The 16334-nt window shown below is 41.5% G+C and overlaps 1 long non-coding RNA gene across 4 annotated transcripts in view; it reads right to left on the bottom strand.

The window, feature by feature from the left end:
- LOC120752957 (uncharacterized) overlaps positions 1 to 2499 on the bottom strand; it is a 90375-nt gene extending 87876 nt beyond the window's left edge. For 2 of the 4 annotated variants that reach the window (XR_005700896.2, XR_005700895.2), the window contains exon 1: positions 2360 to 2499. This is a non-coding gene — a long non-coding RNA (uncharacterized LOC120752957). The remainder of the gene's footprint in view (positions 1 to 2359) is intronic. The other 2 variants (XR_005700894.1, XR_009207863.1) reach the window with 1 other exon arrangement.
- Between the last annotated feature and the right edge of the window lie 13835 nt (positions 2500 to 16334).

Raw genomic sequence — 16334 nt, 5'->3', positions numbered from 1 at the left:
CACACAATGCTCCCCATTACAACATCAAAATGCCTTGTAGGATAAAAGCACAACTCAGGATAAAAACTATCATCCTGCGATTAGAAAGAACAGCAGGGAGAAAAAAAAAATTTGTAGCCACTCTGTGAGATTTGTCACAGAACTGAGCATCTTTGGGGGCTTCAATCACTGGAGACTTCTTTAAGCAGACATCAAGATGCAAGAAGAGGTTCAAGCTGCCAAAGAATTGTATCCAGACACATTCCAAAGTACTTCCTTCTATAAGCCACTCCATGAAGTCACTGTATTCCTCAACATTCCTTACGTGACACACACAAGAGAGACAACCACTCTGCACCATTTTGGGGCAAACATGCTCAGGTCACTCAACCCACCCCACTTCTAAGCAGAAAAGCCAGTGTCTGCTGCACAGCTTGGGGAACAGAACTAGTAGGTGTCACAAAGGCCAGTTAATGTTCAGCAGCCATTTGGGGAAGTTTTGCCCCAAGCCACCTGATGCCCTATCTAGACTCTGCTGAAGTAGTGCAAACTAGCATTTCTGTTGGCAGGGACCAGGGAGTCCTTGCACTCTGGTTGCAGAAGCCTCCAGTACCATACTCCCAGCCAGCAACTCATGTGAAATGAAACCATGCCTTACGCTGCCAGACTGGCAAGCACAAAACAATCCAGTGCAGTTTTTTTTTCCCCTGAAAGCCACTGTTAATTAGATAAGCATTTGCTGCTTTAAACTTGCCCTCCACAACCCATAAAACAGAATAATCATCAGGTAATCCTTCTGGGGATGCCCGCACTATAGACCTTCAGTGAAGAGTGTGGTATAAGGAATAAGAAAAGAAAATTTAAGAAACCACTAGTTTTGCCATGGATGCTGTTACAGGAATTTGAAGTAAGGTGCTTTTTGTAAAGAACCCTTCCAAGCACATTGATTGCTTCTTGCTTGCAGAAAATCCCAAGTTAGGGCTCCCATTGATTTATGTCACTTTTAAAAGCCTAGTTCTCTTGAGTTATTCCACTATATTTCAAGCCAAGCAATTAATTCTCGGGTTGTTTTTTTTAAAAAAAAAAAAAAACTTTCCAGTGCATGAAAACTTTATGGTACAACACACAGCATTATAGAAACGAGTCTCTCAGAAAGATGCTAAGCATTCACATGCCAACATATTTCACAGATTGAACTGCTCTGATATTAGCATCCTTTGTAGCACATGTGCACATAATTACGACTCGTCTGGAACATTTTGTCACTTCAGTGGTGTTTGGATGTCTAGCACAAAAGACTTGCTGGCAGTCAGTTTGAAAGCACATCCTAGTCACCTGTCCCATAAGCACTTCGGGTGTAGATGTAGCTCAGATAAGAGGATGTTTGATCACATAGATACAGGAACATAATTCTTTCCCATTCAGTTAAAACTTTCATAGAAAAGAAGAATTAAAGGCAATATATTTTAGCAGCTGAAATACTCATGCTTGCATGTGCTGGTAGCCTGGAGGAAACCTGCAGCTCTCTGTAATGGTTTGGCTGCCATTCTCCCCATCACCATCTGCAAAAATTTTCCTACTAAACCTCCCAGTGTGTATCTTTATTTAAAGACTACAAGGAGCTTTTTCCCACCCCTTTAATCTGTGCTTAAATCACCACTAGCAGCACAAAGTAAAAATACCCTTCACCTTGTTCAAAAGCACTCCTTAAGGGGTTTTTTGTTTGGTTGTTGTTGTTGTTGTTTTTTGCCAGGCACATTTCTTCCCAAAGGTCAGGTATGAGGACTTGGCCATAAAAGACAGCAGCATACTTAGAGTGGCCCAGACTGGACTGGCACAAAGAAAACAATGTTTTTCTGATGAGGTTTCAGGCCAGTCATATGCTGCAGATTTGCTTGGGATGCTGGAGCATTTTTTTGTGCTTACTTTGGGGTAAAGCCAAAAGCTACAGTAACCCATGGATGCTGCCAAAAAAGAGGAGGGGTCTACCCACATAGCCCTCCTAGACAAAGGTGGAGTTCAGGGCATAAGGAGGTGTACAGTCCCACACCTACCCTGCACAGGGACTGTGGGTACAGGAGAAAATAACTCCCCAAAACATCTGCAGTCTCTTCACATCCACCCCAACTAAGCAATTCCCTATATCTCACATGCCGTGGGCAGCTGCCATGGCACCACAGCACAGCTCCAGACTTATTTGCAGAGCCACCCCCAAATGCCCCACTGAAGGCTGAAGCAAAGGCAAGACAGGCTACTGCTGCCCCATTTCACATCAAACACAGCAAAACACAATTTTCCCACTAACCTATGGTAACAAAGAAGGTTTAATTCCTTTCCTAATGCAGCCAGCAAGTAGTAGACGACCACAAGAAGCACATACCTGTTTTACTTTAAAGTGGAACATCCAGGTTATTCCTCTATAGCCAAAGCACCTATCCAATATTCTTTTTTTGGAGGTCTTCAAAGCCTTTTCCCCAGCTCCTACCCTCTGCTTGTGTGAGCAAGGTCTGCATTTCACAGGTGAAGCTCACTAGATCTGATTACCCCAAGAGGTTTGATACTGGTGGTGATTGTATAGTCCTTACCAACATCAAAACACCTGGGAACCCAAAGCTCACCAAAGCCTAAAGTTTCAAACTGGCCCCAAGTTTAAAATCACAAAGCTTACTTTTTTTCACTGACTATGGTATGACTTGAGACAAGTGTCAAAAATCTCAGACCTAGAAATGTTTCTTCAGACTATGATTTTCATGTTTCCTAGCTAAATAGCTAAAAACCTATAGCATTTTCTCCTTGGGGAGGGGGCGCTTTTTTACTTAACTAAAACCCCAAAACAACAAACCAACCAACCAAAACAGCAAAATACCAAACCCAACAAACAAAAATAAAAACAACTCCAAACAAATAAAAAGCCCTACCCTGACTAAATATCATCTCTGTTTAAGAATTCTCAAATATTCTCTAAAATTTGCCTTAAATGTTCATGTTTTTAAGCTTTCCTTTGCAGCTACAGTATCTAGAAACATGTCTCCTGTTTATTGCTTATTTTGAGCGCTTCATTCCACCGCAGCGAACCCTGCAGTTGTAGGACTCCAACAGTCTTTCAGAAACCAGCAAGCACCATGATAGTGTGAGAATGAGAACTGACAAGACTGCAGATCTGTCATAGCAATAACAGGTTTTTCCTCTGTGATTGCAATAAAATTAATGAAGTTCCACAAGGGACAATTTTTTTGCTGTATTTTAATTTGCTCTTTAGAAATAAACCTGGCTATTTGGTTGTATGTAGGCATAGGGCCTGGATATGTCTCTGGGACAAGGTTCTGCTCTTTTCCATCAAGGCTGCATGACCAATGAGACCTATTGAGCACAGGACAGCTCTTTCCACAAAAGAACTTCACCTGCCCTGGTTTTGTCTATTCCCTCAAGCCTCTCTGAGGGTTCTGATGAATTTATCTGGTGAATTTTTATTTTGCAGTTTAAATACCTTCACTCTTGGAGGCCTTTGCTGGAGGCAAACCCATGTAACCCCAGGAGCAGAAGAAAATCTGCCCCAAGACCTCAGTCCCTGAGTATAAAAGCTCTGTCTTCGTTCCAAGCACTGGCAAACACAACTCTCCCCCCAGACACGTGACTGTGACCTGTGGCAAATATTCTCTTTGGCAACTGTATGCAAATATAAAAGGACACAATTAATGCACCCTTCCTTCCAATCACACAAAATACATACTTATTTGTTTTCCCCCTTGGATTCAGATTTCATGCTGAGAAGGGTGACAAAAGGACAGACAGGTTTTGAGGTGATGGCCTCCTTTCTGTGAGCAAGGAGAACGTCTTTTGCAAAAAAGAACAAATTCTGGCAGCAAAACTTTGCATTCAGTTATGCTGAGGTACTTTTCTTTGTCTGCTTTTCTTGAGCTTTTCAGCCAAGGTGATGTCACCTCTGGGAAAACACATAAACTTTCCCATGTCAAGACTGTTTTGTCAGTGATGCTAACTGTAAGTGATCTTTCTCTCTTTATCTTGACCCATGAGCCTATTTTTCATTTAATTTCTCCACCTCTCAAGCCCCCATCCTTTTGGGGAGGGGAGTGAGTGTCCAGTTGAGTACCTGGCAGCTGATCACTGCAAACTTGCCACACCATCATCACGACAGTGCTGCAGAGAGAGCATTCAGAAGGAGCCCTCTTGTTTTAGAAAAGAAAATCTAGTCTAAGAAAAAGTCTGTGACTAAATCTGAAGATTCACCGGTTGCAAGCCTTTCTCAGGGACATTTATGCTTGTGGCTCTACTGCAGCCTTGCTGGGTCTACCTGTAAGGAGGCCAGCATCCCTTTTCTTTTACATCTGTTTGCTAGAGGTCTGGCATGCAGCCTGGTTTACCACCTTATTCTAAATTCCAGGACTGTGGAATAAGAATCATTTGCTGTTAGTCAACAAAAGCTGTCTTTTCTCTCTCTCTATTGATTACTCCTGAATAATCAATTGACATTTGGCACAGTCTTATTTATAATAATTCAAGTCAGCAGCAACGTAATTTAGAAACTGGCTACTAGGCATGTGTTGGTAATGAATCGAATCCATGGATAATTCAAATTCATAGACTAAAAAATTACATTTAAATAATGTTAAAGTTGTGACAACCTGACAAAATCCCACAAATTCAATGTAAAAACTTTTCCTCCCTCTGTGGCTGAGGGGAAAGCCCGGAGAAGACTTGAGAAGGGACTGGCATTTGCTGCCTTCCCCATGATCCTGCAGCTTTGAGTTCATGTCTAATTGACACCACCTTTGTGACCAGCTGAACTGAATCCCCAGTTCTTCTTCACATACTTCCAATGGTGTCATTTTATCCCATGGGAGGGAACAGATGGATATTTTTGCACAACAGATTGGCTGACCCAGTACAAAGTCAATAGAGTACGGTGTGCAAACCTTCCCTAGTTTGTGGATTATGGAGCTGTTGCATGGAAGCAGGAGAGACCTGGGCCATTCCCTGCTGGGAATTGAGCTTCCACTAACACCCACATCCTGCCAGAAACTGTCTTTTTCTCCTTGTTGTACCCTGTGACAAATATTACTCTGAATAGAACCTGAATGAAGCATTTCCTTTAAACCTACAACAGGAGACACTTGGAAATTATATATAACTTCAAGCTGAACAAACTAATGGCTCCTTAAGCAGCTGGTTAACCTACTCATTTTCACATTGGATTAAAAAGCCACAGAAACCCACCTGGTTTAGCTGGGCCTGCCTGCAGCCAGTCCAAGAAGGACAGGTATTCTTGGGAAGCATGTGCGGAGGTGCTTTGTGCAGAATGTGTTATTGGCACATGAGCTTTTAGAAGTGCCCAATCCACAAGCGTATCTTCTGTGAAATAACTGGGTTACCCTGGGGGATGTTCTCCCAGTAGCCTTCAATAAACTATTTCCCCTTGGAATGTCAGAGTCAGAGACTTCAGGCCTAATGCAAATCCTCTCCCCACAGTAATGGAACTGACACTGGAGTTTCAAACTCACCATCATCTCCCTACCTGCCCTATCAAGACTGAACTACAGAGATAAACATGTTAAATGAATTATTAGAGAGCGTATGTATTCAGCAATAGGTTCATAAAGGCAGCCCTTTGTGGTAATTCACTTTATATACATGTATATACATACAAAATACCATGAAAACCCCAGAGAGAACTCATTGCTGTGTGCTGGATTGCAAACACTATGGGCTTTGCAGTGGAATTTCAATTATGGGAAAATGCACTGTCAAGCCCTTGTTGAAACCCTTAATTACCAGTGCTTAACCACCACATACTATTGAAGGAAACTATAATTCACTTTGAAAAGGACCTGGTTTATACCTATAATTAAATTAATCATAATTAATTCCAGCAGCTAACTATAACTATTGAAGGAGAGAAATATTAAAGAAATGCACTGTCAGGGATTGCTTGCACTGTTATGATGAAAAATATATTCCATGTTTCCATTTAGTTCTGCATCCAAAAACTTAGCAAAACCCACCAAACTCCTTATCTTCATTTCATTCTTGTTTCTTAATGTGGCCTTGTCTCCATCCAAAGCCACATCCATATCTTGGACATTTACTAGATAACATTTCTAAGATCTTGCCTTTCCTGTCTGCCTGGTGAGTTCATCTTTTGCTGAAGCTATTCCCTATCCCTTACTGCCAACTCCAAATGCTGCCAAGGGATGATTTTTCCAGCCTGTTGTTCGAAGCAACATCATTCCCCCTCCAGCACCCTTCAGCTGGAGCCCTCATCCCATGCACAAGAGCCTTTGCCCCTGTTAGAGGGCCCTTTGCCCTCTGCCACGGCAGAACATCTTTCCCTGAATGTGGGAAATGGCAGCTTTCCCACCACCTACTGCTGCCTTGCTGCTTCTGCTTCAATCTTCTGTGTATTCCTGCCATTCCCTCTGCAGTCTCTGAGCAACACCAGGAAAGGCTAACTGCAAGGAAAACCCAGGCAGAAGGAAGCTCTCAGGGAGCAGCAATCAGGGCTGAGGGCGTGTAATCAGAGAAGAGGGTGGAAAGAAGTCACTCTTTCTTCTCTTTCTTTAAACAAAATGACAGAAATTCTGAAAGGAAGGGAAGTATTCCTCTACAGACTCTGAGTTGTAGTGACAGTATGGCGCATTAACAGATTACAGCATTTTAGTGCAGAGTACTGTTAAACAGTAGGAGACTTTTCAAGCACCAGTGTCAATATCATGTAATCTTCTAAGTAATAAACTATTAAAAGGATATGGGGCACATCACATTTCTTGACTTGCACGGTTTGTTCATTGGCTTTGATACATATCTGCTTTCTAATTTCACAGTCAGAATACATTAAGTTGTTTTTATTCCTTCCTTTGACAGGCCTGGCTTGGTTTTGGTTTTTTCTTCAAAAGGCAACTCCTTTGAAGTGTATGGGTTCATATCCCTCAACAGCTTTCATACAAATCCAAGTCTTTGGGGCTTTTGGTACATCACTGGCTAGCAGAGATGCCCGCATTGTTCCTTCTTCCTTGTAGCTCTATGCATCGCTTCTCTGGCTTCAGCTTCAGTGAGGCCAAAATCTTTGTTCTCTCATAATTTCCAAATGCTCTGTCTGCTCTGTGAATGGGCTCCCTTTGAAAATACGCGTCTGAATTTTTAGCAAGGTTAAAGAAAGGACATTTGGCACTTTAAGACCATCTTGCAGAGCAAACTTGAGCAAACTGTTCTTGTTTGAAGATGTGATTACTCATTAATGTCAAATTAAAGATGTGCTGAGATCCTTCACTTGATCAAGGCCTGAATTGCCTGTTCTGAGCTCTCCTGAGAAGGAGCTCCAACCTGAAGTCCCTGCCAGAGCTCTTCCCTGTTTCACTAATGGAAGGATTATAACAATTGACAGAGAAAACCATAAGCAAAACTCCTCTTGTAATTCAAAGGATGTCTCAAATATCCCATTTGTCCCACTGTCACCATCTCCTTGTTTCCACAACCTTCTGCCCACTTCAACCACTTATTTTGCGTAAGCTTAAACTCATCTATTTCAACAGTCTTTGTTGAAAAGACTGGGGGCAGCCCTTGCTTTTCATTCCCCCAAGCTTTTGTTCCTTTTATTCCTTCTGCTGCGACAATTCTAAATCAAAAACTAGAACACTAATTTCAGAACAAGATGGTTTTCAATTTGTTACAACTCAGAAAAACATTACTAAAAGTAAATGTTCTCTACAAATCTGTTACTCTCCAGAAAGCCTTTCTATCCACACAGTGCCTATCCTACTCAGAAATCTGGAGAAGCATGCAAAACAAGTCTTTTTTTGAAAATTGTTCTCCTAGAATGTGCTCCTGACTGTTTCATGTTGAAACTTCTTTTTCTGTTGCAGTTATTATTACCACATCTTGAACAGACCCTGAAAGCAAGAGCCTCAATATTGATTACAAAAAGAAATCCTTTAGGAAGTATGTTTGTTCATTTCTACTGGTCCCTCCAAGACTTTTTCTGCATGAACATAGCCCAGCCTGATTCAAGACACCCCACAGGTATTTGTACAAACCAATGAGTGAACTGTGTGGGTAAAGAAACAAAACTTTCACCATTTATCTGTGCTTTCTCCCAAAGGCTTTGAAAGAGAGAGATTCAGTAGGAGGTAATATATCAAGATGAACAGCATCAGTTAGCAAGGTGTGAGGTCTGTGACTTCCCAAGGAGCTGTGCACACACAGGTGAGAGATTTTACGCTATCTGATGTGGCCACTGCTGGCAGAAATAAAAAATTTCCTTACGATCTTTCCCAACAGCTCAGCAGGAGAGAGTTGATCTTATGCTGCTGCTTTTAAAGACAAGCTTTGAAAGAAAACAATGCAGACACCGGACAAACTGGTAGAGTGACAATCACCTCTCCTAAAGTGAACATTTATCATCACTGTTGAGCAGATCCATTCTTACCTACTGCTAGGAAGAATGAAGGGAGGCATAAAATGATCACACCTACTGTTGGCTGCCGAGGTCCAGAGGCAGTTTGCCCGTGGGATGCTGTGTGTGTTTGACACATTTTGTGTTCTGCTTTCAGCCTCGTGTCACACTACCCAATGACAAGGCATGGTTCTTTCTCAGCTGGCAGTAGCCACAGAGCTTTGTATCTCCAGCAGGGATGGTTCCCCACATTTCAGCACCACTACTCTGCTTCCCACGAGGTGTGACCTTGGCCTGCCATTACTGGAAATGGTGTCTCGAGAGATCCTGTGGGGTAAGCACCAAATCCACAAAGGCAGTGACTGACCTATCCTGCAATGTCACTTTGATTTTAAAAGTACTATTAACCTTCCACCTCGAGTTTTTGTTCTGTTAACTTAGAGAATTCGCACATAGCCTTAAAAGCTGTAATGAGCTGACGACCGTGATTAATTATCTACAGGAGCTCTGTAATAGATGAATATATGATATCTTACTTATCAAGGAAAAAATCACGTCTTTAAACTCCATGATCAATCAAGCAAAAAGACACAAGATTTGTTGACAATGCTAGATGCACTTAAGATGAGAGCATCTTTAGCTGGTAAGGAGACTGCTGTTTTAAAGAAATTATTTACTGAAGACATGATGTTTCCAGTTCCATTCTGTCCCTGTTCCTGCTCTAAATGCATTCAGTAAGCAGTCTGATTATAATTAGCACATCAAACATTGAAAGTGTAAGATTTTTGCCACAAATGGGAGAATCATTTACTTACTTGGCGTTTATATGAGGGCTCCAGTGTCCAGTCAAAACTCTGGGTTGTTTTGATGGCTTCTCTAATTTAGGTGTATATACAAAGCATCTCCAAAGCAACCAGGGCTCTGATTAGGTGGTAGAGCAGTCTGGAGCCTACAAAGCACCTCTGGGTTCAGACTTGCTAAGACACCTGCCAACCAAAGTCACAAAAAAATCAGATTTAAATGTTTTCACCCTAAAACTGGGTTTGATGTCCCTGCTGATTTTGACAGGGGTAGAGTTAATTTTCCTCACAGTGGCTGGTACGGGACTGTGATTTGGACTTGTGCTGAAAACAGTGTAGATGATATGGAGGTGGTTTTGTTATTGCTGAGCAGGGTTTGCACAATGTCAAGGCCTTTTCTGCTTCTTGTGCAGACACTCTGTCAAGAAATCTTGGGGTGCATGGGAAACTGGGAGGAGACACAGCTGGGACAGCTGACCCCAACTGACCCAAGGGATATTGCAGACCATATGGCAACATGCTCAGTTGATAAGGAGAGAGGAAGAAGGAAGTGAGGGACATTTGTAGTGATGGTGTTTGTCCGCCCAAATCACCATTATGTGGGATGGGGCCCTGCTCTCCTGGGGATGGCTGAACACCTGTCTGCCCGTGGGAAGCTGTGAAATAATTCCTTCTTTTGCTTTGTTTGTGGTGTGTGCATGTGCATGTGTCCTTTGCTTTGCCTATTAAACTATTGCTATCTCAACCCACAAGTTTCCCAACTTTTACTCTCCTGATTCTCTCCCCTATCCCTCTAGTGGGGGAGTAAACAACCAGCTACATGGCACCTATTTGCTGTCTGAGGTTAAACCAGGTCACCTTTCAACATCTGAGTATTTTGTCACATTCCTTCCTTGAAAACCTGGTGAATAGGGTAACATTCCTTCTCTTTATTTTATATAGAAGGTATTGTTTTCAGTGGTACATTTCAAAAGTAAAAATAGATCTGAAGCACCTGTTCTGAAATACCCTATTTATTTTGTTTTTCCAGGTGTAAACTAAAAGCAAAGGGTTTGTCTTTTGCCAACTGAGCAAGCTCAGGGATTGAAGTTTCATCTGAGTGACTCTTAAAATTTACATTTTATTTTGCTTTGTATCTGTCCATGACATATGAAACACCCTGGTCACATCAGTCCGTTCCTCTTCTCTCTCCTTTGTCCACTGAAATATAGACAGATTATTTTAAAACAGCAAGGTCCTCAGGAAGAAAGAAGAAAAGGAGAGTCTTCAGTGTGAGGGAGCTGCTATTTGCAAACAGTTAAATTCCTGGCTAATCCATTGCACCAGGTAAAATGACCAATGAAGGAAAAAGTCTGCTCAGCTATTCTCTGTAGAACACATTATGCTTTGGGTGCTGACAGTCCTTACAGAGCCTGAAAACAGCAACAACCTGTGTGGTAATCTCAGTGTCATCTCCCTTTATCTTGTGCCAGGCTGGCAGGACAGCCTGCTCAGAGTGGCACTGCAGAAGGTTTAACTCCTGCATTTCTTTGTGACCTTGAAAAAGTTATCTACACCTTCAGCTAATACAGCTCTAAGACGGAAATTTTAAATTGTACTCAGGGCACTTAATTTTCAGGTGGTTTGAGAGAGATTTGGATTCCAAATGCCTTAACACATACAAAAACAGCTCACATCCGTAAGCAGTCCCGTTAAACAGATTCCCATCAGATTGAAAATGGGGTGTCTGCCCAAGGAGCTATTTTTTCTGAGGTAGTTATTTTGTCTGAGAGTTCATTGTTATAGAGAGCCGTGCTAGAGGCTGGCTCAAGCTGCCTGGGTGTTTCACCATCACCGGGTCCCTGCACCTCTGTTTGTCCTTCCCATGCCATGTGCTCACCCACATTTGCTCTGTTGTCTCCAGCCAAACTGGATGTTTGCTAGACCCTCCTCAAGTCCGTGCTGCTTAGTAAAACTAAGCAAGGAAAACACAGCTACTTTCACAGTGGGTCAGTGAGATGAACTGGTTCAGTGCCACATGTGATGGATGCCAAGGCAGGTAAAGAAATGAATGGATAGGAGCTGGGATAGGGAGATCTTCCTGTCGGGAAAACCATCATGACACCTCACAGAAGGTTTCCCCTGCTCTGCAAACCTCTTCAATGGACTTTCTTCTCAAATTTGTTCACACTGGGCATAACTCAAAGGACCTTGTGGTAAGTCACTATTCTCAGCTGGGGTCTCCACCTGCACGGTCACGCAGACTCACCTGTAGAGAGGAGGAAGAGCTCACGACAGAACCAAGGAAGGGGCCAAAATGGATGTGTGTGTTTTGAAACTTCATTAATCTGGGGCATTTTATGACAGTGTAATTAGCACTAGAGGCTAAGAGGAGTGGCAAAATACATTTATCTCAACAAAGGTGGATAAAACCTGTAATTCTCACATGAATTATGGTTTTCAAAACCTCCTCTAAGGAGACAGATGTTATGCCAGACCTCACAATTATAGATTTCATTCTTCTTGAAAGTAACAAATAGCTAATTAGTTATGGGTACCTCTTGCACAACAAACAATTTTATTGCAGGGAGAAGTTGTGATAATAAACAATTTCTTTGCTCTGAGGCTAACCCTTTGCCCCTCTGGGTGCATTTCCAAATGCACAGTGATCACAAATCACAGCTATGGCAGGGGTAAAGTCAGTGCAAAGCTGTCATTTGTAGAGAATATATTGTATATGAGAACCAGGGAGCACCTGCAGAAACTGATGCAGAATTTGATTAAAACAGTAAACAAAGCAGGTCCCTAAAGGGGTTAGACAAATCCACAGACAACTTGGAAATGGTGCACTCTCTAAGAATCATAGAGGAATGAGATCTTACGCAGGGACACCACCTTAAATATGCCTAATGAAAGATCTCTATCCTATTCCCTCATAAACACACACATGCACAAAGTCATGGCTACCAGCAGTTAATGACAGATTTGTTAATTAACAGCATGAGGCAAAGCCAAGGTTGATGTTCTAATAAACAGGTCATTAACTTTGGTAATGGCCAATTTGGGAAGATGATTGCTCTTACAAACTGTATTCCATGGCTTATGAAATGCAGCAGTGCAGGTCTGAAATACATCTGGCAGCCAAGATGTTTAACAGAGCAGTTGGTCTGAAGCACAAGCCATTCCCTGGGAAGTTATCATCCCCATTTTTCACCAGACACATCACGTCACCAGGAATCAGACTAGATGTATTTCAAGCTACAGCAATTAAAATCCATACAGACGTAAAAACGAAATAAAAACCAGCTTTGAGACAACTGGCCAAGGTTGTTCGGAAGAGGTACTTGGTGTTTGTGACGGCTTTTGCCCTGCGTGGCTTTTTGAGACTGCTCTGCTGCCATTTAATTCAGACTTTTCACTCTATTTTTCTATGAGGCCAAAGGATACACCTGTCCAAGGGACTCGGCTTCTCCAAGGAGAGAAGTCTTCATCAGTAGCCTGTCACTGTCAGGGATTTGTTTCCTTCCTGCAGAAGAAGGCAGGGTAGTAATGAATGTAAGGACTGGGATGAATAGTCAAGTTACCTAAAACAGCCACAGGGGAAAGGGTTTGAAACATTAACCTGATTTCACATGACACAAAAGAAAGGAAAGCACCTGCAGTTTCACCACACTGCAAAGCAAGACCCAAAAGAGACCTATTTAGAATGTCTCGAGATCAGCGAACTACAAAAATGTTGTGTTTTGAAACAGAAGTAGGCTGAGATCATGTTGCAAAAAATTCCTCTGTTCTCAGGACCTGTGCCATTTTTTGGTGTTACTGGAATGAGAATCAGAAGCAAAGGAAGCTGACAGTAATGTGTGTCATGAGCCAGAGGATCCATTAGGAGCACTTTGGGGCCTTTTGGGGGATAATTAAACATCCTAAAGAACAGTCACTTAATCTCACAGCACTTAGTATTTACTAGAGAGTTAGTAACCAGATACCAGGGGGAAGAAATTACTCTTGCTATAGTTTACCATCAGTTGATCGGAAAAAATAATTTCAAAGTTTAGTACATTATGAAGTTTGGTTAATAGGAATGGTAGCGTGAGTTAGACCTTGCAAACAGGAGTAGGATGGAAACGGATGGTGTTAGGGGAGCAGAGTTCACAGAGGATACTTACTTCAGAAAAGACAAAGCACTTGAAAACCTTTTAGGGAATTAGTCCTGACAGTGGCTGAAATTAGCCTGTGGATCTAGGGTCTGGACTTGTGACATGGAGATAAGCAGAAGATACATATGGCCTTAAAAATTCTGCAACTAGAACTGCTGTCTACAGTAACACTGTTAAAACATGACATTTAAAAAGCTAAAGAAAAGCAAACTTTTCCAAAAGAGATAAAACTGAGCTAAAAGGAAATCTGCCCGTGATACACAGAAGTGGCATTTGCTTGTGGCATGTGCTTTAGACTGAAAGTGAAACTACTGTGCTTTACCAATGAGAATATAGGTTGTATACTTTTCTTTTGTCATATTGCCCTCTTGTATTTCAGTCTGGCTATGCAGTGTCTTAAAGGTGAAAGCGATTTTGGATGAGGTTACATAACCAAAATTTAGCAGGACAGGAATGACTCTACCATCAAGGGATCACTCCGTCTCCATGATGGACAGCCATGCAATCATGAGCAATCCCGAGAGCTGTGCCAGAACTCCAGCTCTTGCAGCCTTGCACTGTTATTTGAGTGCACAAGGACTGATTCCTGCTGAATACCCCTACGGGTTCTTCATTCTTGTAAGGGAATGAAAAGACAAATGTAATCACTGATTCAGTCTTCTCACTGAAGCCCAGCATCATGAAAAGCTATACAATACTGTAGGCAGCTATATGGATTTGGACCGGAGGACAAGAAGTACCCAAGAAGATTGTTAGGATTACTTTAATACCTGGAAAAAAGACCCAAAAATGCTATATAATTTTAATTAATAAAATTTAATATATGGACTTCTGACTTTCAGGGAAATCCAACTGATTTTGCATCAAAACTTTTTAATAATATTTTATTTCTTGAAGTACTTTAAATGGGCTTTAAATGGCATTTTCTCTTTGTGCATACATAACATCATTCTAGAAGTAAAAAAATATTGATAAATTGACATGCATAAAAATGACAACTGAATTGTTTTCATAAACAGATCCCTTCTGTATTTTGTGATACAAAAGAACATGGGAACCGACACAGATGAAGACTAAAGGGACAGAGGCTGACTACATCCATCCATCGATACAACACTGAAAAGTCATTTTGAGTGCAGATGGGAATTTACCAACAGAAGACAAATGATCCCATAAGGCAGAAGAGAATGTTACTGAAAATAAAAGTTAGAGATGACAAAGCACCTGCTATCACCTGATGTAGCAATCAGAGCCAACACATTCCAATTGTCCATCCTAAAAAATGGGCTTTATCACTAAAGAAGGTCTCAATTCATTATTTCTTCATTGATGTTATGTCAAATATGTAGGTCACATCATCAGCCTGCTATCTACCAGCGAGAAAAAACTAGAGAACTCGGTTAAGGACACACAATGAATAAAATTTACAGGAGTGAGAGAATTATTTTTAAAAGTCACAATCAAGTAGAAATAAAATTCAGCAAGAAGAAAATAGTGAGCACATACTCCCTCTTTTTATTGTTACGTTTCTGACTATATAAATTGTCCTAATATTTCAAAGTGACTGGCATGTTTAGGTCTTTTCATCTTAGTGGGCTGAATGTGACAGGCCAATATATAGGTCAAGCCTTTCCGCAGTGCCCTGAACTGAGGCTGAGATAGCTGAAGCTGGACATATTCAGAATAAAATAAGAGATGCAGCATTTAACAGAAAAGAGGCTCTCCCTTGGAGAACACCTGCTGAAGGAGATCGTAGCTTCAACTGCTTTTGAGTGGATGGTGGGGGTTTTTGACATATAGACCTTTCCATTCTTACAGCCTTCGATTTTGCTCCACAGGAATCCTTTCTTGTCATTGAACCAGGTAAAGACTAACTGTAGAAGTTTAGCATTATCAAGGCCAGACTAGGACCAGAATTTTCTTACTCCATAAAAGGCAATGCTGGATGGAGTAAGATGAATAGTCCAGTATCTTGTACACCCCACAAAGTTCTTAGCAGTGGTTTATCTCTGTCCATATGGAAATTTATATCGATTTCACCGGGAAGAGATTTAAGACAACACCGTGCCGCAACTCTCATGACTCACAAAATATTTGTTGTCTTTCTTAAAACACTGGCTCCTGCACTCATATGATCACAGAGGAATCTCAAATGCAATCAGCACGATGGGCTATGCAGAAAAGCTTGCAAAATCAGTGCGCTCAAAGGGCAAGGAAGTCAGCAGAAAAATACATGATTTAGGGAGCTTTTAACCCTCAGATATGCTCTCTCCTTGCAATCACCGTTCCTCCGAGTTACATAAAACAGTGCAGGTCAATTTGACTAGTCAGGGAAGGGAGACAGGTGAACAGAGGGCCATTTGCACTGGTACCTGGCACCTGGACTCCATCTGCAATACAAAGAAACCTGCAGCCAAATGAAACAGCAGGGAAAAAAGGAGCAGGATTTACACTGGTTTACTGGGAGGAGTAACAAGAAGTGTATTTTCTTTTCCACTCAGACTTGAAAAAGGCTCAGAGACTGAGTCAAGGCTCCCACTGGTAGGCAGTGCAATTCACTCAAAGATATTCTTAGCAAAGATAACAGGGAGGGAGCCAACGCTATTAAACAAAAGCAGAGAGTGCAGACAACAAACAAGAACACGCCACAAGGTTGCATCCGTTCTTCGGAAATAGGATGCTAGGACAGTGATTTGCAGCTCTGACAGATGCACAATACAGCATTTGGCTCTGCGATTGTATCTGTGGTCATTGGAAGAAACAATTTGATTGCATCTGGGGGAATTGGGATTTTTAAAAAGGGAATTAATCTTCAAAGGATTCAATGACCTTTGCTAACTTCTGAAAAAGAAAAGAACTCATATGGATTTTTATATTCAATGTGCATTAGTTGCTCATTCTCTCTGAGGTGATTTGCTTTAATTTCCTCTTTTTTTCAGTTTTATTTGCATAAAACACAGTCTGCATGAAAAGACAAGCCAGCAAGCTTTGTATATGCTTACACAGGATTTT

This window comes from Hirundo rustica, chromosome 5 (assembly GCF_015227805.2).
Source record: "Hirundo rustica isolate bHirRus1 chromosome 5, bHirRus1.pri.v3, whole genome shotgun sequence".
NCBI classification, from domain to species: Eukaryota; Metazoa; Chordata; class Aves; order Passeriformes; family Hirundinidae; genus Hirundo; species Hirundo rustica.
Note: the sequence above shows the minus strand (reverse complement) of the source record. Positions and strands in the feature narration are given on the sequence as shown.